The following is a 26,563-nucleotide window of genomic DNA, read 5'->3' as shown; positions in this document are numbered from 1 at the left end:
ATCCGCATTGACCATGGAACAGGAAGTGATGTCACCAGCTTCTGATTGGACCAAGGCAGGGCTGGGATCTTGTTAATCAGGACTGCAGTGGTGAAGGCTACGCGCTCAAAGCTGGCTGCTCCTTCTATTGGCCTGCTGCCCTCTAGAGAGCATGTGGGTGTGGCCGTGGAACTAGAACGACCAGCAGACCAATCAGTAAACAATTTAGGGGAAAAATAAATTATAGCAAGGGGCAGGTGAAGTAGGGATTAACAGTTTTGGATTGGCTAAAAAAATGTAACCGATACACATGGAAATGTTTGAAGCATAGGGCTCAGTCTCAATACATTGGTAAATTATTTAGGTTTAGACAGGTAATTCTGAGTACATCAAAGGGAAAGAAATCTGCTGCTCCAGGTGTAAGCAATACATTGATTGGAATCAAGTCGGAGTTCTAGTCCCTGCCCGCCTCAGTAAAAACTTGGAAAAAATAAGAAATGGCTGCACATCCAAAGTTTGCAAAAAGTGCCATTTATTGCAGAGGATAAAAATACACCAGGGACACCAGATGTTAGTCACGGAGACGCGTTTCACACATCTGATCTGTGCTTATATGATTAAGCACATATCAAATGTGTGAAACGCGTCTCCATGACTAACACCTGGTGTCCCTGGTGTATTTTGATCCTCTGCAATAAATTGCACTTTTTGGAAACTTTGGATGTGAAGCCATTTCTTCTTTTTTTCTAATTCTGTGTACAGCTCTTACTTTTGCTGGAGAAACTCTCTCACCCCTGGAATCTGAGTAGCAGACAGTCGCTGACATGCTAACTTCAGGTATAGCTTCTGTTGGTGACACTTTAAGTACGCTTTCTGCTGAGAGAGCCTCCTGATCCTTCTAGGGTTTTGTTAGGTTAACATGGCATATTTGGAGGGACTTTCTCTTTCTGGGCTGATACATGTTTACCTGGTAGTATATACCTGGTAATATCACCTAATTTTCTCTCTGACCTTATATGGGCTCTACTGCTTTGCCAGAAATGTACTCTCTGCAGTGAGTACCAAAACAAAGTCTCTTTCTCCTATGTTAAAGGTTTTGAGGCACAGTTTATAAACTCTGACGCGTGCCTCGTAGGCTTGCTGCTAATGTTCCTGTCTTATGGGAATGACTGTCACTATCTTATGCTGCAACTGAGCAATGTGTTCTATGAGACTGCAGGCCCAGGGCTGGACTGGGACAAAAATTCGGCCCTGGACTTCATCCAGACTGGCCCACTTTGACAGGTCTCTCTCATGGCGGCAGGACAACTCCCGCGCCACCCAAGCCCCCTCTCCACCTTCACTAGCCACTAGCCATTCTGCTTTATTAGAGTAGAACAGCTGGTACTGGTACTCTTATAGGCAGTACCAGTGGGGAAGCTAGACATTATTTCACCCGGGGCAAAGTATCAGTTCGGTGCCCCCCCTTATGGGATAAGATTGGGCAGAAGTGAGAAACTCCCAGGCCATAGCTGTTGAGTCAGCTGTCTGTCCCCTCCCCCATGCTCCTCTGTCCCACCCCTTCTCCTCTGGTCCTCCCCCTGCTTCTCTGTTCCCCCCCAGGTGAGCGCTGCAGGGAGGGAGAGAAGGTGAGTGGAGGGGGGGGGGGGGCGGCGGTCCGCTGTCACTGAAGCTGGCCCACTTAGCCATCGGCCCACCGGGAAACTCCCTGTAGTCCCAATGGCCAGTTCATCCCTGTGCAGGCCTCACCTTCCCCCATTAACCACACCCCCCTGGTACCATTAACTAAAGAAACAACACAACCACTTTTAATTTGGCAAAAACTTGGCCACGACACCTTTATTTATTTTTTCACAAATCATTAAACATAACATAAACTTTATTATCACTCAAGAATTTTGAATAAAGATTCCAAAAACATATCCTACCTGCTCAGTTGTAAAAACTCGAGCAGTAGCTCAACTTAAAATATAAATACAGTCCCCCTTGAGCTCCAGGGTGACTTTCCACAAAAAGGTGACGCAACTGGGGTGGGAGGGAGGGAGCTTGAAGTTCCTCAGCTGACCGGTGGGAAAGAGGACGCACCTTGCACCTGCTGGCCTTTATATAACCTTACTCACCTGCTTCCTGGAATTATCCCTCAGCCCGGATTGGCTACCCTGTCTGAACTGACCAATCCTTAAAGGGGTATACACTTACTATACTAAGCTGTAGACCTAATACCTCACCTGTGCTTAATTTAATTAACCTGTGGGAGGCCGCAATCTCAAGGTAGTGGCCCCATATTGTGACCACTTTCCTCATTCACTTTTGTGAGGCATGACCTGTTGCTCCCATGTTTCCCAGGCTATATCCAGGTGTCCTCGCAGACATCTAGGGAAAAAGTTCAAACAGGGTAAACCCTATGGATGACAGTGGCACTTAACTTACTGGAAACATTAAATGGGAACTAAACCCATTAAGTTAACTGTTTCCCAAAACAGTCACATTCAAGGCATGTCGTGAATGATAACTGTCACATCAGCTTGTGCTTGCAATTGAACTGTCAAGCCATCAAATGGCTGGTGTCATATCCATCACATGTGCAGCACCATGGCAATTTCCGATCAAAAAGAGGGCAAAATGGCAACTTTCCTGGCTGTAAAGAATAGGAGAGTTTAGTTCCACTTTAAGTATGGTAACAGGTAGTCCCAGTCCTTCCCATCCTTATTAACCATTTTTTAAAGCATACCTTTCAGGGTTCTATTGTAATTTTCTACCAAGCTGTTTATTTGGGAGTGGTACACTGAGGTGCATAGGTTAGAAATCTTCAAAAAACTACACAGTTCTTTGGGGACCTTTGACATGAAGGAGGTCCTTGGTTCAAAAATACTCCCCTACGAATATCTGTAAGTACAAACATGAGGAACTGCTTTTTCACTATACAGTGGAACCTTGGATTGCGAGTAACGCAGTTAATGAGCGTTTCGCAATACGAGCACTGCACTTAAATAAATCCTAACTCGGTTTGCGAGTGTTGTCTCGCAAAACAAGCAGGATTCAGGCCAAAGCGGTGTGCAGTACTGCGTTTGGCCTGAGGTGGGGGTCGCCGGAGCAGAGCGGCACCGATCGGCGTGGTTCGGAAATGCACGGAAAGTCCCAAGGACAGCTCAGCTGACCTCAGCAAACCTCGGAAAGGCTCAGGAACGGAGTCTTTCTGAGGGTTGCCGAGGTGTCCTCGGCCCTTTCCGGCTGTTTCCGAGGCTCCCCGGCGCCCCCCACCTCTGGCCGCATGTGGTATTGCATGCCATTGAAGTCAATGCGGAACAAATTATTTTTGTTTCCATTGACTTCAATGGGGAAACTTGCTTTGATATGCGAGTACTTTGGATTACGAGCATTCTCCTGGAACGGATTATGCTCGTAATCCGAGTTTCCACTGTAACTTTAAAGAACATGCTTCTGAGAGGGATTGCTTCCTGATACTGAGTGGTATTACTTCTTAATACTGAGTGGCATAACCCCACAACTTGCTCCTGTTCTTTGTCTATATGGTATATGAAATGGGGGTATGTAAGGCTAGCCTCTGGTTCCCAGGGTACCATATTTATCACCTTACATTTTTCTATGCATTTGCAAAATTGGGATCCCACAACTGTGAAGTCTCAAAGAATCCCTGGTCACAGGTACAAGTAAATCCATTAAGTCTGGTCTTGAGGCTGTTTCCCCTGACTCCCCAACCAAGGCCTAGTGGGAGTTTGTCGGGTACCTCTGACATGAAGTTACCAACATCCATCTCAAGTCCAGGCAAAACATTAAGATAATTTACTTTAGACACATTTTCACACTTTCAGATGTTGAGAACTGGCTACCTGTTTGTTCTCCAGTTCCAAAAACAGCATAAATCACTGCCCGGTATTACACTGTGTAGCAAGTTCTTAAAGGGGTTGTAAAGACAAAAATATTTTCCTCTTAAATTAAAGTCTGACAGTAGCTGATAAAGTAAAAAGTAATGTTTTGCATTATAACTAGTCTGATACCTGTTGAAATCGAGCTGTTTTATTCACCTCTGTCACTCTTGAATCATTATTCTCACTGACTTCCTGGTTTGCGGTGCGCATTCATTCTTGCTACATCACGGCCTAATGGGAACTACAGTTCCCATTAGGCTTAGCCTCCATGCCTGTGAGGGATAAGAGAGCATCTTCACGCAGGGCTGTAGTCATAGGGAGGGGGTGAGCACATACTACTTTCCACCATGCAAAACGGCTCAGATGCTGGTGGAAAGCAAGAAAAGGAGAGACAGGAAATGGCATTTTCAAACCTGGATTACTGTATTTTGGAGGTCAAAAGGAAAAACGAGGTAAGCGATATTTAAATGCTCTTGCTTACAGCAATTAATTGATCTAATAAAAAACACATTTTTAGTGTTCCTTTAATTACTCCCATGACATGCTTTACAGTTCCACTAATTATCTTCCCTGTGAGCACCGCAGTAGGATAGTCTTTGGTATTGCCATGTATACAGAGTACTTCCATACAGTCAAGCTTTGCAGGGTCAACAGACTGCCATGGACTAAAGTGATAAGGCTTCCATAGTCTAATAATGCCTTTATAGGGTTTCCTTCTGTAGCAATAGGACATTTTTGCCTTCCAGTCTCAGTTTTTAAGTATACCGCAAGAACAGGCTTACCCCTCCTCATGTCACATTTTGTGGGGTTCATTTATTATGGGTAAATTGTCAGCCATATGTCCCTGTCCTTGGCAGAGCCCACACCTAATATTTGACTGTCTTTCTTAGTGACATACTCTTTCCCAAGTAACATTTCATTGGCTCACTTTTTTGGTGAAATTGGCAGTCATATATCCCTGTCCTTGGTGCATACAGCACCTAATATCTCACTGTCCTACTTAAGAGCCTGTTTACCCCTTTGTTAAAAAGGGACAGTTTTACCTCAGTTTCATGGTTTTCTGTTTTCAGGTGTTACCAGCTTGGAGGGGAGATAGTCCTCAGTACTAGTACTTCATGCTATAAGGGATACCAGTTTATCCATACTCTGTATGCCTACTTTCATAGAAAACTCACTCCATCATCTGAGCAAGCTTAAGCACCTCCATTGCAACCACTTATTTATAAGATGGAACGAATAATACATCTGGGAACTTGTGAGCTTTCCCAGGGTCATGTACAAGTACACATGCAAACACACACTGCGCTCAGATGACCATGATAACCCAGAGTCTGGCTTCTTGGGGTTGTAAATCAAAATAGGCCTTTTGGGGCTCCCTCATTAAAAAGGTGCTAGCACATCCACCTCCTACTTCTTGGGAAGCTTCTCCTGATCAGCGACTCTCTTGGCATATGTACCTTTTTCTGTCAGTAGTCAGCCCTTAACCAAGAGAGGGAGACCCTGAACATCAGACAGCTTGTATATAAAAAGACCTGTGCACAGTTGATAGTAATTAGCGATGTCTGGCTAACAGGGAAGATGTGGACCCAAGAATGGAGACCTTATTCCATCCAAAACTCTACTAGGCCTCGTAGCTTCAGGACCCAATTCAGAAATCTGAAGCCTCGTACACACGACCGAGGAACTCGACGGGCGAAACACATCGTTTTCCTCGTCGAGTTCCTTGTTAGGCTGTCGAGGAACTCGACAAGCCAATTTTCTCCATTCTCGTCAAGGAAATAGAGAACATGCTCTCTTTTTGGCTCGTCGAGTTTCTCGACAGTTTCCTTGACGAAAATTTACACACGACTGATTTCGTCGCCAAAAAAATATCTCCCAGCAAGTTTCTTGCTGGTTTTTGCCGAGAAACTCAGGCTTCGTACACACGACCGAAAAACTCAACGGGCGACACACATCGTTTTGCTCGTCGAGTTCTTTGTGAAGCCGTCGAGAAACTCGACAAGCCAATTTTCTCCATTCCCGGCAAGGAAATAGAGAACATGCTTTCTTTTTGGCTCGTCGAGTTTCTCGACAGTTTCCTTGACGAAAATGTACACACGACCGGTTTCCTCGGCAAAAAAATATCTCCCAGCAAGTTTCTTGCTGGTTTTTGCCGAGAAACTTGGTCGTGTGTACGAGGCCTAAGTCGTGTGTACGAGGCCTGAGAAACAAAAGTATGTTTTCTCCATAACACAAATCCTGAAGCCCCTCACCATGTGTAGGTGACAAACCTAACGAAAACAAACACATTGTCCATGACACTGCCAGCCACTGCCTCATGAGAGTCGGTTCACACTAGGGCGACACGACTTCCAGCGCGACTTTCAGAGGCGACTCCCACACGACTTAAACATGAACCACAGGTGGATCTGGGGCGATTTACAACACAACTTGAAGTCGTCTCCAGGACAGGAGACTTTCCAGTGGCCAATAAAACAACAATCAGCTCTGGGAGAGGGAGGGGGAGGGAGGGGGGCAGGAGAGGTTTGCCTGAGAAATGTATGTTATCTTCCTGGAAAGTCACTTCAGTTAAGACAGTGATCAGACTTGGAGGCGACTTCCATTGAAATCAATGGGTACAAATCGCCTACAAGTCGGATTGAAGTAGTACAGGAACCTTTTCTGAAGTCGGATCGCCTTGAGTCGTGTGTATTAACACCGCTCCCATTCACTTCCATTGTTTTTCTCTACAGCGCGACTTGGGAAGACTTGAGGCGACATGAAGTCGGATCGCAAGTCGCCCCAGTTTGAACCGGCTCTAACTTGCCATGTTTTGTCTCTTTTAAAAGTGTTTCTATTTAATAGTTTTAGAAATAAACATTAAGCTAAAGTCATACAACAAGATTAGAAGTTCCTGGTGTAGAATTCAGCCTTGTTCTTTGTACAATCCCCTAGTGTGCATTAAAGCACTGTGATGTAGTTAGAATTTTGGTATGAACAGTAGGGGTTGATGTACTGATTTCTCTTTTTTCAGCATCACGTATTTCATGTATTTTTCATCTGAAACAGGTTTCTGCATTGAAGCTTCGATTTGGGGCCATTTTAACCTGTTTCTAGTGCCAGGAATGACACATGTGCCATCTGGTATATACATAAATAATCTAGGTAAAGTCAGCGATTGCTGATTATTGCTTGCTGTAACTACCTTTACTTAGTGACTGTATTATCATTACAATCATATAAACGTACAGTACGTACTGTGCAGCTGCCTCATAAAAGCTCCCATGGCACCCAGCAAAGCCTAAGCATTTACTAAACAGCAGATTTATATACCTTTCACCAGCACATTTTCCAGAAAACTGTTTTATATTACAATCACCAGCGCCTCATTTGCCAGACATTCCCCATTTGCATTAACCCTATTTATAACAGGACAGTTGTGCACATGGAAAACATGACAGCTTCTCAATGTCCTGCAAATGTCACATTTACAGCAAGCTGTAAAAACAGCCTTCATCACGGTTAGCAAAATTTTTATGGACTTCTCCACAGTGATTTTACACAGGTTACATAGAAAGGTAGAAACATAGACGACACAAAATACTCTATTGGGTTTGCGTTTTTTACATTTTAATTTTTTTACTTATGTATTTGCCCATATTTAAACTAATACCTTTAGCACCCCCTGACCTCTGAGACAGAGTGGGTTGACATTTCACATCAATGTGTATACAACAAGTAGATCACTCAGAACATAATGGGAAATGTGAACAGATTTGTGGGGGCCTGCAATGTGCCCCCCCCCATCCATGCGTCCGGCCCCCTAATCTATAGTTGATTATATCTTTTCATGTGACAACACTGAAGAAATTACACTTTGCTACAATGTAAAGTAGTGAGTGTGCAGCTTGTATAACAGTGTCAATTTGCTGCCCTCTCAAAATAACTCAACACAAAACCACTGGCAACAAAGGTGATTACAGCCCTAAATGAAAATGTCCAAATTGGGCCCAATTAGCCATTTTCCATCCCTGATGTCATGTGAGTCTCAGGTGTGAATGGGGAGCAGGTGTGTTAGATTTGGTGTTATCGCTCTCACTCATACTGATCACTGGAAGTTCTACATGGCACCTCATGACAAATAACGCTCAGGCCTCGTACACACGGCCGAGTTTCTCGGCAAAAACCAGCAAGAAGCTTGCTGTTTTTTTTTTTTTGCCGAGGAAACCGGTCGTGTGTACACTTTATAACGAGGAAACCGCCGAGGATCTCGTCGGGCCAAAAAGAAAGCATGTCTTCTTTTTCCTCAACGGCAATGGGAAAATTTGGCTCGCCGAAGTCCTCGGCGGCTTCACAAGGAACTCGACGAGCAAAACGATGTGTTTCGCCCGTGGAGTTCCTCGGACGTGTGTACGAGGCTTCAGAAGATCTAAAAAAAAGAATTGTTGCTCTACATAAAGATGGCCTAGGCTATACGAAGATTTCCAAGACTCTGAAACTCAGCTGCAGCACAGTGGCCAAGACCATACAGCGGTTTAACAGGACAGGTTATACCCAGAAAAGACCTCGCCATGGTCGACTAAAGAAGTTGAGTGCACGTGCTCAGCGTCATATACAGAGGTTGTCTTTGGGAAATAGACTTATGAGTGCTGCCAGCACTGCTGCAGCGGTTGAAGGGGGGGTCAGCCTGTCAGTGTTCAGACCATACACCGCACACTGCATCAAATTGATCTGTGTGGCTGTCGTCCCAGAAAGAAGCCTCTCGTAAAGATGATGCACAAGAGACACCCCTGCTTATGGCAGGGTGGTTACATACCAAATATTGTTATGCAGGGAGTAATGTTACAAGAACTCCAGGGACACAGTTATGCATATGTGTAGGAAGACCTTCTTCGTAGGCATCCACTAAAGTTAGCTTATGCATAATTTTTTCGATCACAGCTACAAAAAAAATTGTTACATACTGTTACATCTCACTTTTAGCTAGCTGATCTATTTTCTATGTTCATTTACCTGTCCTCCTGATCTTAAGTATTACAGGTATTTACCTTAATGTTATGTGATAAGAAATGTATATAACTAGCACTAAAAGTGATAAGAACAGAAAGGAACAAGATAGCAACAATAGGAACACAAACTACGGTAAGTTGCCTTTCCCATGATATCAGATGGCAGCTAACATTTTCTGCTTACTCATACTATTATATCTACCCGTAAAAAGAGCTTTTATACATCCTGAATGCCACATAAACTACTCCATGTCAACTCAATACAGCCTACTTTTTGCCTGTACAATGCAACCTGTTTTTTTCTTTTAGCGACAGTCAACCACAACAACCATACGGGTCCATAATCAATGAACAGTATACATTACATATAGTGACAATTAAATGGATGGGATCACTGTAGAGATCATAAATGCAAACAGTCTGCTTAAACTGGAGCACACAGAATCTAGTGCAACTGTGCATGATAACCAATCAGCTTCTAGGTTTTATTGTCAAAGCCTAACTGAAAAAGCTGAACTTAGAAGGTGATTGGTTACTGTGCACGGCTGCGCCAGATACTGTGTGCACCAGTTTTAGTAAATCTACCCCATTAAGGCTAAGGAATTTCTAGGACCGCAGTTGTCTGGCTCGGGGTAAGATTTCAATACCAAAAGCGGTATCCCCGAGCCAGACTCGGGATCGCCTCGCAGCGTCCACAGGCAGGGTTTATTTACCTTTTCCCTGGATCCTGCGATGCCTCCCCGCTGTGTGAGCGAGCAGTGTCCTCCTCGCTCGATTCACACAGTGCCTGTGTGCAGCCAAGCTCAGTTCCCTGCGACGTTACGACGCAGGGGGCGGAGAACGGCGCCAATTTCAAAAAAGTAAATAAACACGATACATACAGTATACTGTAATCTTACAGATTACAGTACTGTATGTAAAAAATACACCCCCCCCCCCCCTTGTCCCTAGTAGTCTGCCCAGTGCCCTACATGTACTTTTATATAATAAAAACTGTTCTTTCTGCCTGCAAACTGTAGATTGTCCATAGCAACCAAAAGTGTCCCTTTATGTCAAAAGTGGTTTTAGAGCAGCTAGAAAACAGCGATAATAAATTATAATCACTTGCAGAATTGAGCGATAGCGATTTGTGGGGAAATTCGTCATAAAAAAATAAAAGTAATGACAGCGACAATTCTGCAACTGAGCAAATTTCAGTGTTTTTGATTTGATTACATTATTGAATAATTTTTATTATAATTACATTATTAATTGTTATAATTATTTATAGTTATTTATTATATTATAATTTATGATTTTGTTTTTCAAACTTTATCATACCCGAGATGTCTACTAGACTCTTGTTTGGACAGATATAAAGCGGAGGTTCACCCTAAAAACATGTATATAACATTACATTCTGCATACTTCCAACATTTACAGCATGCTGTTTGTTTTTGTTTTTTTTTGCTGTACATACCGTATTATTGCTATTTTCCACCCGGCTTCCGGGTGCTCACTCCCGCGGGAGTAGGCGTTCCTATGCAGAGGCGCAGTGTCGTGTGGGACTTCGCCCAGATGATTGACGTCTTGAGAAAAACTTCCCCCCGGCGGATAAGGCGCGTCACGAGTTTCCGAAAGTAGCCGAACTGCGAGTCGGCTCTATACGGCGCCTGCGCAGTCAGCTCTACACGGCTCCTAGTCAGTGCGCAGGCGCCGTATAGCGCCGTATAGAGCCGACTCGCAGTTCGGCTACTTTCGGAAACTCGTGACGCGCCTTATCCGCCAGGGGGAAGTTTTTCTCAAGACGTCAATCATCTGGGCGAAGTCCCACATGACACTGCGCCTCTGCATAGGAACGCCTACTCCCACGGGAGTGACCACCCGGAAGCCGGGTGGAAAATAGCAATAATACGGTATGTACAGCAAAAAAATGTAAATGTTGGAAGTATGCAGAATGTAATGTTATATACATGTTTTTAGGGTGAACCTCTGCTTTAAGTGAGTTATTCCTAAGAATTACAGGCCTACAATGTAAAATGCCAAATTTTCATGCAAAATAATTGTACCGCTTTCAGCACCTAAAACCAGAAAGAATCATACCGCCAGGGAGGTTAAACGCAGTCCTAAGCCAACAGAAAATGCTGGCAAATTTACAGGACATTTGAACCATAGGTAACCAGCAGGGGGGAAACCCCACATCCCAGATGCCAGACACCAATGTTCCAAAAGTCCTGTGGCTAAATTTATTTAACACGAAAAACGGGCGAAATCTGGGGTCAGAGAGGCCAACATAGGGTAGTCAGGCCTGGAATTGATTGCCCTGGGACATGTCCCGGGGACTATTTTATGAGCTCTGCCTAGAATAGGGTAAGCCCTTCTGAAGATGGGCTGCGCAGCCACAGGAAAGCTGTTAGGGAATCAGAAGATAGCGCCTATTCTAAGGATACCCAACTTTTAGTAACTGTATTTTTACACCAATCCAGAACCCTGGACAAGTGTGTTGTCTGGACCTTCACTCTTGGGGGACAATCCGCCCAGAGGAATTATGTAAATCGCTTACCTGCAGCAAAAGTTGGTTGGAATAGCCACTAAAAATGTTTGAAAGAGGTAGAGTAATCGAGGAAGCACATTCATTTATAAAATACTGTTCGTACAAAATCACACATATGCAGACATGCCACGTCCAATAATTAAAAGCGTAGGGGGAAATTATCCTGAAACGTTTTAGCTAAAGTCTGAAAGAGGAAAATTCCTAAATATTTCAGTTTCTCCGCTGCCCATTTAAACAGGAAGTTTAATTGCAAAACAATGAGTTTAGCGGGGGGGATTGTGATGTTCAATGCTTCGGATTTTGAAAAGTTAATTTTGTGATTCGAGAGCTGAGTAAAGGTCACTCTATTTTTGTTTAACCACTTAAGGACGGGACCAATATGCTGCTAAATGACCCAAGGGGTTTTTACAATTCGTCACTGCGTCGCTTTAACAGACAATTGCGCGGTCGTGCGACATGGCTCCCAAACAAAATTGGCGTCCTTTTTTCCCCACACATAGAGCTTTCTTTTGGTGGTATTTGATCACCTCTGCGGTTTTTATTGTTTGCGCTATAAACAAAAATAGAGCGTCAATTTTGAAAAAAATTCAATATTTTTTACTTTTTGCTATAATAAATATCCACCAAAAACATATATACATTTTTTTTTCCTCAGTTTAGGCCGATACGCATTCTTCTACCTATTTTTGGTAAAAAAAATCGCAATAAGCGTTTATCGATTGGTTTGCGCAAAATTTGTAGCGTTTACAAAATAGGGGATAGTTTTATTATTTTTTTTTTACTACTAATGGCGGCGATCAGTGATTTTTTTCATGACTGCGACATTATGGCGGACACTTCGGACAATTTTGACACATTTTTGGGACCATTGTCATTTTCACAGCAAAAAAATGCATATAAATTGCATTGTTTATTGTGAAAATGACAGTTGCAGTTTGGGAGTTAACCACAGGGGGCGCTGTAGGAGTTAGGGTTCACCTAGTGTGTGTTTACAACTGTAGGGGGGTGTGGCTGTAGGTCTGACATCATCGATCGAGTCGCCCTATAAAAGGGATCACTCGATCGATGCAGCCGCCACAGTGAAGCACGGGGAAGCCGTGTTTACATACGGCTCTCCCCGTTCTTCAGCTCCGGGGAGCGATCGCGAAGGGGGCCGCGCCCTCGTCCCGGATCGCTCCTGAAGCCACGGGAACCGCCGTATGTACGGGGGGGTCCCGATCGGACCCCCGACCCATGTCTAGGCAGGCACGTACAGGTACGTTGATGTGCCTGTCCGTGCCATTCTGCCGACGTAAATGTACATGCGGCGGTCCGGAAGTGGTTAAAAACCGCAAAAAATAAAACCCGCAGAGGTGATCAAATACTACCAAAAGAAAGCTCTATTGGTGGAAAAAAAAAGGACGTCGATTTTGTTTGGGAGCCACGTCGCACGACCACGCAATTTGTCAGTTAAAGCGACGCAGTGCCAAATCCTAAAAAGAGGCCTGATCCTTTAGCAACAAAATGGTCCGGGGCTTTAGTAGTTAAAGCATTCTAACTTTGCAGCATTTCTTTACACCTACCTAAAACGTTTGCACAGCACTGTATTACACACAGTGGGGTTGATTTGCGAAAACTGGAGAGTGACAAATCTGGTGCAACTCTGCATATAAACCAATCAGCTTTCAGGTTTTTTATCAAAGCCTAAAGGGGTTGTAAACCCTCGTGGTTTTTCTCCTTAACCTCCCTAGCGGTATGATTATTTCAGAAAAAAGGTGCTGAAAGCGGTACCATTATTTGCAAGGAAATTTGGCGTTTTATATTGTAGGCCTGTAATTCTTGGGAATAACTCATTTAAATCTGACCAAACAATAATCTAATAGGCATCCCAGGTATGACATTTGTTTAAAAACAAAATTATAAATTATAATATAATAAATAATTATAAATAATTATAACAAATAATAATATAATTCTAATAAAAATTATTCAATAATGTAATCAAATCAAAATCACTGAAATTTGCTCAGTTGCAGAATTGTCGCTGTCATTACTTTTATTTTTTTCTGACGAATTTCCCCACAAATCGCTATCGCACAATTCTGCAAGTGATTATAATTTATTATCGCTGTTTTCTAGCTGCTCTAAAACCATTTTTGACATAAAGGGACACTTTTGGACAATCTCCAGTTTTCAGGCAGAAAGAACAGTTTTTATTATACAAAAGAACATGCATGACACAGGACAGACCACTAGGGACAAGGGGGGGGGGGTGTATTTTTTGCATACAGTACTGTAATCTATAAGATTACAGTATACTGTATGTATTGTGTTTGTTTACCTTTTTGAATTTGGCGCCGTTCTCTGCTCCCGTGCGTCGTAACGTCGCAGGGAACGGAGATCGGCGGCACAGGAGGACGCTGTGTGAATCGAACGAGGTCCCGCTCGCTCACACAGCGCGGTGGCATCGCTGGATCCAGGGACAAGGTAAGTAAACACTGCCTGTGGATTCAGCGAGGCGAGCCCGAGTCTGACTCGGGGTTACCGATCGTAGCCAAAAAATCTCACCCCGAGTCAGACTCGGGAATACCGCCAGGGGGGTTAATTCATTTTATGTAAACTTACAAATGCAGCAATTTAGAAATGGAAAGGTTTAACACACTTTTTGAAAGAAAAAAAGTGCATTTCATATACAACCGTATAGATCAGACCAAAATGAGGGACAAATGAGGGTTAAAGAGGGACAAAGGGACATTGGTCCAAATCGGGGACAGTCCCTCGAAATCTGGGACAGTTGGGCGCTATGCCAACTGCACAGAGGATAACATGTTTAACAGTATAACATGTTTTTTTGTTTTTTTTTAAATGAACCTTTACAAATCCTTTCAAAAACAAGCTGAAGTTAGGTAATTGTCTACCATATTTTGCACTCTCCAGTTTTAGTAAATCAATCCTTTTTTTTTTTCTATAAGGGCTTCTTTAGAACACAACCATTTGTCAAATATATTTACATGTTTTGGGCTTTCAGTTTTTATGAGATTTTCAGGTGTGCTATGTACTTTTGCTAATACAGTTTGTTTAAAAACACTCATGTTATTTGGTTTAAAAATCAGGTATGCTTTATATACTGTTAGTAATATGATAGTAACAAAGGATGTCTGGAATATACATTTCCTTCACTAATTTACAACTGCACCTGGGGATGATTCAAGTCAGGCCTGATTAATTATTAGCAAAGACATTACCCCAAATTACCCCAAAACCTCCCTCTGGAGCACATCCTAGCATTATTTTTTTTTTACTTTTTAATCATTGTGAGAAACAGCTTTTATTACTCATTGTGACCCCTTGACCAGGCTTGTAAAATTCTTGCAGGGGCAGCTGCTAGAAGGTCAGATGTTATTGCTACATTTGCCAAGAGCCCTTTAGTTAAAAAACTAATTAGGATATTTATTATAGAAAAAAGTAAAAGATATTGTGTTTTCTTAAAAATTGTCGCTCTTCTTTTGTTTATAGCGCAAAAAAGAAAAACCGCAGAGGTGATCAAATACCACCAAAAGAAAGGACATCAATTGTGTTTGGGTACAACGTTGCATGACTGCGCAATTGTCAGTTAAACAATTACGCAGTGCCGTATCGCAAAAAATGGTCCGGTCATTGAGCAGCCAAATCTTCCGTAGTTAAAAAGCTATATGCTGTAATTGTTTAAAAGCAAGAGTACGACTTAGAGACATCCTTTAAAATGTGTAATATATGTGTGAAAAATATGTCAGAATCATATATATAAAAAAATATATATGTCAATTTTTTATTTTTATATATATATATATATTTATTTATTTATATATATACTGTATATACATACACACTGCTCAAAAAAATTAAAGGAACACTTTCGAATCAGAACTCCTGGGCTATTGATCTGGTCAGTTTACCCCTTAAGACCCGGACCAATATGCAGGTAAAGGACCAGGCCCCTTTTCGCGATTCCGCACTGCGTTGCTTTAACTGACAATTGCGCGGTCGTGCGACATGGCTCCCAAACAAAATTGGCGTCCTTTTTTTCCCACAAATAGAGCTTTCTTTTGGTGGTATTTGATCACCTCTGCGGTTTTTATTTTTTGCGCTATAAACAAAGCTAGAGCGACAATTTTGGAAAAAAATGCAATATTTTTTACTTTTTGCTATAATAAATATCCCCCAAAAATATATATAAAAAAAAAAAAAATCCTCAGTTTAGGCCGATACGTATTCTTCTACCTATTTTTGGTAAAAAAAAATCGCAATAAGCCTTTATCGATTGGTTTGCGCAAATTTATAGCGTTTATTAAATAGGGAATAGTTTTATTGCATTTTTATTAATAATTTTTTTTTTTACTACTAATAGCGGCGATCAGCGACTTTTATTTGTTACTGCGACATTATGGCGGACAAATCGGACAATTTTGACACATTTTTGGGACGATTGTAATTTTCACAGCAAAAAGTGCTATAAAATGCATTGTTTACTGTGAAAATGACAATTGCAGTTTGGGAGTTAACCACTAGGGGGCGCTGAAGGGGTTAAGTGTGACCTCATATGTGTTTCTAACTGTAGGGGGCGGGGTTGGACATCATTGATCGCCTTTCCCTATATCAGGGAACAGACGATCAATGACAGAGCTAAAAGTAAAGAAAAGGGAAGGTGTGTTTACACACACCTCTCCCCGTTCTTCAGCTCCTGTGACCGATCGCGGGACTCCGGTCGCGATCGGGTCACGTGGCCGCGGTCACAGAGCTTCGGATAGGGTCGAACAGTGATTCCTCCTGGTGAACGACAAAGCCCGGCCTCACGTGGCGAGAGCATGCAGCCAGTTCCTGGAGGATGAAGAAATTGATACCATTGAATGGCCCCCACGCTCACCTGACCTAAATCCAAAAGAACACCTCTGGGACATTATGTTTCGGTCCATCCAGTGCCACCAGGTTGCACCTCAGTCTGTTCAGGAGCTCAGTGATGCTCTGGTCCAGATCTTGGAGGAAATACCCCGGGACACCATCCGTCGTCTCATTAGGAGCATGCCCTGATGTTGTCAGGCATGCATACAAGCACTTGGGGGCCACACAAACTACTGAGGACCATTTTGAGTTGTTTCAAAGAAATTTCAGCAAAATGGACTAGCTTGCTGCATATTTTTTTTCACTTTGATTTTCGGGGTGTCTTTGAATTCAGCCCTCTGTAGGTGGATCATTTTCTCAGTATTCCCTATGCTTTTCTTACAACAGCTTCCAGTACACTGGCTGCTATGTACCCCCTCCACATTCTATAGTGAAGGGCATAGGTGCGCGCAGCCTATTGCATTAGGGTGTGCACCCCTAAGCTCAAACACACATGAACGCCACCTGCTGTCACATGGAGGAAGCTCTGATGTTGGGGGACAGTTGATTGGGACCATATTATGCTACAATCTGCATACGAGTGTAGTGTGTTCCTATGGTTGAACCTAGCCTTTAATATATTGGGGGCATTTACACTGGTCACTGGCACCTCAAACCACCCACCCGGTGCCACTCCTGGATAATGCTATGCACATGGGGTGATTAGGGTGTGCCCAGGCACACCCAGCACATACCTATGGTGAAGGGGCTGACTTGTTAAAAAAAAAAAACTTATTGGGCCATATAAACCTGCCTGGGACATAGTTTAAAGACCATGCAGAACATTATGGTTAAAACATTTTATTTTGTGTAAACCTTAAATCTTGAACCCACTGGATTCGCCTTGGTAGTGGTGAAAGAGTAACATTTTTATATATCAATTTGATACAGTTAGCCAAGTTCCAAGTACTTTGGGGGATACCAGACCCCTGCACATGTATTCCACATGATGATCGAGCCAAATATTACATTGTATGGCCAATGTATTTGGAAGAAAAGAGCCTGATAAATATCTGTTAGCCAATCCTTAGCTAAAGGCAGCTTAAATGATGTTGTTCTTGTACCTCTGACCTTTACAGTAACTTGTTTATTCTGTTTAATAGGAACATTCCTCCAACTTTCCCATTATTGTTTGAGTTCTAAAATAATAAAACAGCTATTCCATATCATATTTCTGGTCTTTGGCTGTTTCCCTACATTTAGAAGAGAACATTGTTAAAGGATATACATTACATTTTGTGGTAACAGCAATTTTTGTGGATGAACAAACAAAGCCCAACTCCGGGGATGTTCTTGGATTTGAATAATGTGGAGAAGAATAAGAACTTCTGCCTGGATTTTTTTGTTGTCTCTGACTACTATGGGTAACATTCCCTTCACTTCCTGTCCCATCCAGGGGATTGGATACCATGGAGGAAAGGTACAAACTGGCTTCAAAATGTTGAGACTAAAGCCTAGTAAACACGGGCCGAATGGTGGGTGACATTGGTCGGTTCAATAAAAAACAGCCAACATTCGGCTGTGTATGGTAGCTGGTCCAACAAAACCGGCTTCTGTTGGACGAGCAGCTGGAAAGCCAGCAGCCAACTGGCTCCTGGTTAGCGCAATCAGCCAATGGCTGAGAGTTTATAGTTTTATCTATCCCTAGTCACCCTAAAGTGGTCATACAGTAGACCTTTGACATGAAATATGAACAAAGGATATCCCTCTAGATCAGTGGTTCTCAACTCCTGTCCTCATGACCCACTAACAAGCCAGACTTAAAAGAGGAAGTAAACCCTCTGTAACAAAACAAAAAAAACATTTCCTGCAAGACAAAGACATAATGAGCTAGTATGCATAGCATACTAACTCATTATGAAGTACCTACCTCAAATCAAAGCCCCCGTAGCCATCCTCTTTCGCCTCCTTCGTCGCCGCCATGATACCTGGAGTGACTTTCGGGTATCGCGGCTCCAGCGATGGCTGGAGCCAAGAAGAGGTCACTCCTGCTCATGCGCATGGGAGCTGCCCACTAACGGCATATCCAATTGATTAACGGCACGCTCAGTGCACCTGCGCCGGTGTCTACGGTGTGCAAGCGCCGTAGACATCGGTGCTGTCTTTTAAGCAAATATCTCCTAAACCGTGTAGATTTAGGCGATATTTGTTGCAGCCTTAATCTAGGCTTACCTGTAGGTATAAGTGGTCTGTAAGGCCCTGTACACACGACCGGTTAATCCGATGAGAATGGTCCGACGGACCGTTTTCATCGGTCCACCGCTGAAGTGGCCTAATGGTCTGATGTGCGTACACACCACCAGTTCAAAAACCGATCGGGTCAGAACGCGGTGACGTAAAACACACGATGTGCTGAAAAAAAACGAAGTTCAATGCTTCCAAGCATGCGTCGACTTGATTCTGAGCATGCGCGGGTTTTGAACCGATGCTTTTGTGTACTAACCATCGGTTTGGCCCGATCGGTCAGCGGTTCATCGGTTCGATTTTAAAGCATGTTTTAAAATTTTGGACTGAAGGACAACAGACCGATGGGCTATACACACACTCGGTTTGGACCAATGAAACTGAACCTCGGTCCATTCTCATGAGTTTTGTCCGACCGGGTGTACGTGGCCTAAGGGTTTACAACCACTTTAAGTATTACATTGGGGAGATGCAGACTAGAATACTGCAATCACTGAGCAGAAAATTATATCACCTGTGATGTATTTCAGTTATCTTGCGAACCTGGCCTGTTAGTGGGTCCTGAGGACAGGAGTTGAGAACCACTGCTCTATAGTGTGTACTTGTCTCAACCCAGAGAGCACTAAGTGTAATTTCTGTCTTCTGCCCCATTCCTTTGCTATTTGCATTAATCACTTCTGTCAAGTTTTCCTGACGCCAAGATGTAAAAATGTGACAGGGGAGGGACAGCCTCAGCTCAGTTCCTGTGTGCTGTGTGAATGAGATGTTTTCCTTTCATCCAATCGACTCTCTCTAAGGCCTCGTACACACGGACGGACAGTCCGCTGAAAACGGTCCGCCGGACCGTTTTCAGCGGACATGTCCGCCCGGAGATTTCTGTCTGATGGTTGTACACACCATCAGACAGAAATCCGCGCGTAAACAATACGCGGGGACGTGGCCGCGCCGTCGCCGCGACGATGACGCGGCGACGTGGGCGTCCCTGGAAGTTCAAAGCTTCCAGGCATGCGTCGAATCAGTACGACGCATGCGAGGGATGGCGGTCGGTCGGACGGACGTGTCCGGTGAGTCTGTACAGACGACCGAACACGTCCGACGGACAGGTTTCCAGCGGACAGATTTCTTAGCATGCTAAGAAATTTTTGTCCGATGAAAACTGTCCGATCCGCCGGACAATTGTCTGGTCGGGCCTACACACGACCGGATCTGTCCGCTGAAACTGGTCCGTCGGACCAGTTTCAGCGGACAGATCCGGTCGTGTGTACGGGGCCTAAGCTTTGCAGAATGTAACTTCTTTGAGGTATACTCATGTATGTTTTGGCCCCTCAAGACCTCGCCTGAAACATACTGACTTATAATCACACACAGGTTGGACTTGATGGACTTGTGTCTTTTTTCAACCTCACCTACTATGTAATACCTACAATATGCTAATAAATTGTGTTTTCATATGGTTTATGTGCCTAACAACCGTCTCCTCCTAGTAACTAGCTTTCCAAAAACACTCAAGTCTTTAAACACCTAGAAAACAAGCAAAACAAAAAATGCAAATAAAAACCCCCAAAACATTGAAAATAATATGAAAAGGCGCATAAATCTAGACTTTAAACTTTTTTTTATAAAAGCTGTAAAAATTCTTCAGCTCTGCAAAGTGACTTTCCCTAGGATGAGATGATGTCAGCAGTCTACTGCAGGCTGGGGGAAGCATTTCCTCCTCGGTGATTAGACTGCAGCATGTTATCTTTGTAGCAAATCGCACGACAGATGAGAAGCTGTAGCCTTGGCTGATCTGTGTCAGGCATTTGTGAACACGGCCAAACTCTCCACAGACACCAGGGTTTATATGATTGTGTCATCTCTAAACCAGTATCTCAATCCAAGATGATGCCTGGTCAAAGATGGCACCAGCCTTATGGAGAGAAAAGCAGATGAAGGCATTGTTAAAGAATAAGTAAACTCTGGTGGGTTTTTCTTCCTTTCTTCTTCTCTGCAAAGTAAATTCATAATGTGCTAGTATGCATGTGCATGCTAGCACATTATGTGACACTTACCTGTCGTGCCGTCCCCGCTGCAGGACGCATCCATGTTTGCCCATCTTCGTTTGGGGGGCCACAGACTCCGGCTGTGTGACTGGCTGGAGCCACGTGACATCACTCCCGGCCAATACTTCAGAGCGCATGTGCCGCTGACATAATCGGCGCAGTATACAGTGAATATCTCCTAAACGGCACACATTTAGGAAATAGTTACAGTACCTACAGGAAAGCCTTATTCTAGACTTACCTATAGGTACAAATGTTACAGGGAGGTTTACAACCTCTTTAAGTACTGTGATCTCTGGGAGAGAAAATATTGGGCTGGATTCAGGTACATTTGCGCTTTTTTTGCGGAGGCGCAGGGCAACGTTTTTGCCCTGCGCCCCCGCAAATTTACTGCGCTGCCCTTGATTCACGGAGCAGTAGCTCCGTAAATTGCGTGGGCGCGCCGGCAAAATGCCCGGCGTAAGCGCGCGCAATTTAAATGATCCCGTAGGGGGCGGGAATCATTTAAATTAGGGGCGTTCCTGCGCCGATCGCAGAGCGCATGCTCCGTCGGGAAACTTTCCCGACGTGCATTGCGGCAAATGACGTCGCAAGGACGTCATTTGCTTCAAAGTGAACGTGAATGGCGTCCAGCGCCATTCGGGAATCACTTACGCAAACTACGTAAATTTGAAATTTTGCGACGCGGAAACGACGGTTATACGTAACATTGGTTGCCCCAGCTAATAGCAGGGGCAGCCTTACGCGAAAAACGCCGTACGGAAACGACGTAAACTGCGTACGCAGGGCTCGCACAACGTTGTGAATCGGCGTTAGTATGCAATTTGCATACTATACGCTGAGCACAACGGGAACGCCACCTAGCGGCCATCGCAAGAATGCAGCCTAAGATATGCGGGCATAAGAGCCTTATGCCGCGCATATCTTAGGCTGCAGTCGGCGTAACGAGGTTCCTGAATCAGGAGCATTCGTTACGCCGGGGCAAGTAAGCAATTGCGCCTGTGTAACTATGGTTACACAGGCGCAATTGCTTCTTGAATCCAGCCCATTATCTATAAGTGTTACAATTACACAAATTTTAGCATCAGTGCACGTAACTTGAAAAATACAGTATATTGGATATTAGGTCCTCCTTCAGCTGTATATTTGTAGTTTTTGGTATTTGCTCAACCTTATCAGAGTTCTCCAGTTGTTCTGTACATAATACTTATGGTAATGCTGTTTTATCTTTCTTTTTATGTTCCAGATCTTTTTTTCAGAAGCAGGGGAACTGCCATTCAATTGGCCTTATCAGTAACACAAATACATTTATGTGATCCTCTAAAGGTTAGACCGTAAATCCGGACTCCGAAACATGAATATTGCTGGGCTAGTCAGCCTAAAGTGCATTATCCTGATTCTGCACCAGTCCCATTTCTATTGCATCTCTCTAATTATAATACAGTCCCATGGAGCCTTTTTAGATATAGGGGAGATTTACTAAAACTAGAGCACTCAGAATCTGGTGGAGCTGTATATAGTAACCAATCAGCTTCTAACTTTAGCTTGTTCTAAAAACTGATAGTTGATTGGTTACTATGCAGAGCTGCACCAGATTTTGCAGGCTCCAGTTTTAGTAAATCTCCCCAATAGTCCCTGCAGCCCTGACACTCCAGTTTTTGGAAATTTGCGCAATGTGCCAAAAAGCACCTAAAGCTGGCCATAGAAAAATCGATATCCTGCTGAATTTTGATGCGTCTATGGGAAGGCTGGTCGTAGTAAAGTCAATCCAGTGGAGTCCTCAAGAGATATAAAACTGATATGTAATTTAGCATGGAACTGCAGGTAAAACTTGTTTTTTAAACAATGTACCGTAATAGGTAGATTCAAAGAGATGGGCTTAACTTTGCGGCGGAGTAGCTTAGCCTGTTTAGGCTACACCGCCGTAAATTAGCTAGGCTAGTAATGATTCTCAATATACTTGCCTGCTAATATACGGCGGTGTAGCCTAAAGCGGGCGGGCGTAAGGGCGCCGAATTCAAATGTCTTGGAGGGGGGTGTGTTTGATGGCAATGAGGCTTGACCTCACGTTTTTGACGTTTTTTTTTCACTGCGCATGCGCCGGGCCACTACATTTCCCAGTGTGTATTATGGTTACGCACGCCGCACGGGCCTATTGATTTCGACGTGGACGTAAACGTCGTAAATCCCGATTCGCGGACGACTTACGCAAACGACGTAAAAAATTTGAATCTCACAGTGGGAACGATGGCCATACTTTAACATTGTTATTCCACCTTATAGATGGAAAAACTTTAGGCCTGTAATGCGCTACGGAAACGGCGTAAATTGACTGCGGCGGCCGGACGTATGTTCGTGAAATGGCGTATAAACTCATTTACATATTCTACGCCGGCCGCAATGGAAGCGCCACCTAGCGGCCATCCAAAATATTGCAACCTAAGATAGGACGCCGCAAGCCGTCGTATCTTAGATATGTTTAAGCGTATATCTGTTTGAGCATACGCTTAAACATAGGTCGGCGTAGATTCTGAGTTAGGTCGACTTATCTACTGATAAGTCGGCCTAACTCTTACTGAATCTACCTATATGTGTTTTGTGTCTATTTTTAGGGTGTTGGGGTGTTCCTTTTGACATCCAGGCAGTGTTGATTTTGACGTCAAATTTAGATTTAGTTTGAGTCATAGTCTTTTGAATAAAAGTACATTTTTGTTTTATTCGTATTTTAGTCATCTAAATTGTTTTTGTTTTTGTCGTATTTTAGTCTACTAAAATATTGTCAATTTAGTCTACGAAAATATTTCCGTTGACGAAATTAACACTGTGCTGCTCTGGACGGGCCAGTGGAGGAATGTGATGCACACAGGGCCCTGAACGGTGGTCTGAGGACTAACTTCTGTTAGCCTGAAAAATGCTGCACAGTGCTATGAATGGTGGTCTGAGGAGACCTGTATTGCACAGTGCTCTGAACGGTGGTCTGAGGAGGCCTGAAATGCTGCACAGTGCTCTTGATGGTCTGAGGAGCAGAGGCCTGTAATGCACACAGTGCTCTGGACAGCCAGGAGGCCTGTAAATGCAGCATAGTGCTCTGGGTGGTCTGAGGAGGCCTGTAATGCACACAGTGCTCTGGACCGTCGCTTGAGGAGGCCTGTAATGCTACACAGTGCTCTAGATGGTCATCTGAGGAGGCCTGTAATGCTACACAGTGCTCTAGGTGGTCATCTGAGGAGGCCTGTAATGCTACACAGTGCTAAGCATGCCACACTACTAAGCACCCTACAGTCGCTACCTTGCTCATGGGCTTCACAGGTGGAGCACCGAGGAAACCAGAAGTTCACGTGAGTAAAAGGCCATCCCTCACATTATCATTCCATTTTTGTTAGTTGACAAAAATTGGAATAGTTTTTGTCAAATTAGGAAAATTTAGGGTAATTTTGGTTTAGCTTTCGCCACTGGAAACATACCGTTGACGAAAATTATGACTAAAGTATTTTCATAATGAAATTAACACTGCATCCAGGGCAATTCTCTAAATGTCCTGGTTTCCATCTCGGGAGTACACTATCCACTGAAGCATTATTAAAGTCTGGTCATAGTGTCACTCCCTATCTAATGAATTTTCCATAGTAATATATGGATATTTCACACCATATATGGGAAACACAAGGTTTGGCTTGAAGCATTGTCCTGGTGATCACAAGAACAGGAATAGAGAGGAAATAATACTACTGGGAACACAGCAATAAACTTCACAGACGTGCTTACCCTTCCCCACTGTAGCCAAATCAAAATTGCTACTTTACTCATCTGACACTTACCAGAAATATCAGTTCCTAGTGGATTAAAGTTGAAGCACTTTTGTGCACATGCATTGTAGCTGAAACATTTTTGTTGTTTGATGCTAGGATCCTAAATGTATCATTTGAATTGGAATGATCCTCACTTGCTCTACCCAATTTTCACAGGACTGTGTGATGATATTTATGTTGGGGCAGAAATCCTAGTCAATTGTTCTTAGGTGAGCTAGTGATTGTTCTATGAGAAGGAAAGTAAAGTTCCGAAAGCCGCACAAAACCTGTGTGTGCAAATAGTGGAAGCAACCTCAGCCTAGATTCCATCTAAGCCATACCACTGACGCGTTTCACCCTGGGGCTTAGTCAATTCCCATGACTAAGCCCAATGGGTGTGGTGGAATCCATTGGGATGGGTGGCATGTTCAGAGTCTAGGCTGAGGCTTCTTTCACTCTTTACACACAGGGCCATCTTAATAGCATCATGGGCCCCTGGGCAAAGTAATGCTCTGGGGCCCCTACAATGATGACCGTGCAGGTAAACAGACATTAAGTAGGTAGGAGGCAGACTGCCTCCCCTTTGCATCTATCACTCTCAGTGCCATCATGGGGCCCCCAATTTCAGGGCAGTGTGGGCTCAAGGACCAGCTGCTTTGGGGAAAGTGCAGGGGCCCCCCATGCAGCTAGGGCCCCTGGGCAGTGCCCAGGTGTGCCCTCTCATTAAGACAGCCCTGTTTACACACATGGGTTTTGTGTGATGTGCGACTATCAGGACATTCCTTTTCTTCTCATTGATGTCTACGGAGCTGGAGCAAGCTCTTACCCTGCCTGAACTCTCAGCGGCTGACAGCAGAAACAGGCAGCACCCTTGGTTCTTGTATGGGTTCATAGTGATTGTTCTTGTTGAATCCTTTTAGACAACCACGAGTGTAAGCCCTGTATAGGATTGGCACCAGGGATTGTCTGGCCACATTACCTTATATGTAGGTATTATCTTGCACAGTGCTTGAACAATCTGAGCAATCATTCGGCAGTCAGACTATCCAACCTCCATTATATCCATAGTATATACTTTATCTGTTATGAGTGCTTTAATCCCATGTTTGAATGCATAACATCCGTTGTGTTAGTAAATATTGAATCCTGATTAACACTATTACACTATTTATCAAGTCATTTAGATTTAGCAAGGTGACACATTTTCCCAGAAGATTACACAGCATTCTGAGATATCATTGTTTTACTTGAGCTAGAGAGCGTTCACGCCTCAATATAGAAAACAGTGGCTGGTACAAATGGCATCAAGGGAATTTCCCCAAAATTATATACTGCTTGCTTCCTGGTAGCTAATTAGCTCCATTGTATACCATTTGAGAGAACTGTTTGTAGTCATTCTTAGCAGGGCCGGATTGAGAGCATCATGGGCCTGGTGCTGAGGATTTAGAGGGCCTTTTTATAGAAATAAACAAAATAAAAATGCAAACAACTTTTTGGTACAACAAATTAAATATTTTAATTAACATTAAAGTGCCATAGAAGAAACGCATTCCCTCCTATCCAATTATTTCCTCTAACCTAAGTGGTTGCGCACAGGACAAATCTATATATTTTTTTAAATAGAGACAGCGAGTTCAGGGAGAAGATCCTATGCTTGCTGTCACTAGATCTGCCCAGGCCAATTTTTAGCATTCAGTGCTGTCGCACTTTAAATGGCAATTGCGTGGTCATGCAACACTGTACCCATATAACATTTTTATAATTTTTTTACACACAACTAGAGCTTTCTTTCGTTGGTAATCACTGCTGGGTTTTTTATTTTTGCTAAACAATTAACATTTTGAAAAAGTTTGAAAAAACTATTTTTCTTAGCGTCTGTTAGAAAATTTTGCACACAAGTAATTTATCTCCTTCACTCATGATGCTGCACTGATAGGCTGCACTGACAGGCACTGATGAGGCACCTTATGTAAAGGTAAGCCAATGAGGAGGGAGTTGCAGTAGTCATGGCGGGAGATAATCAGGAAGTGATTTAGAAGCTTTGTGGTTTCATTGGTTAGAACTTAGAAAGGCACGTATTTTGGAGATGTTGTGGAGGTTAAGGCAGCAAGCTTTGAAAAGTGATTGGATGTTGGCCAGAAAGGAGAAGTCAGAGTTTAGGATAACACCTAGCACCCTGGCATGCAGGAATGGGTTGATGGTTGTGCCATTGCTGTTGAAAGAGAAGTCAGTGGAAGAGGCACATGGGGAAGGAAATATTGTG

Source organism: Rana temporaria, chromosome 2 (genome assembly GCF_905171775.1).
Source record: "Rana temporaria chromosome 2, aRanTem1.1, whole genome shotgun sequence".
NCBI lineage: Eukaryota > Metazoa > Chordata > Amphibia > Anura > Ranidae > Rana > Rana temporaria.
The sequence above is the reverse complement of the archived record's forward strand: the minus strand, read 5'-3'. Positions refer to the sequence as shown.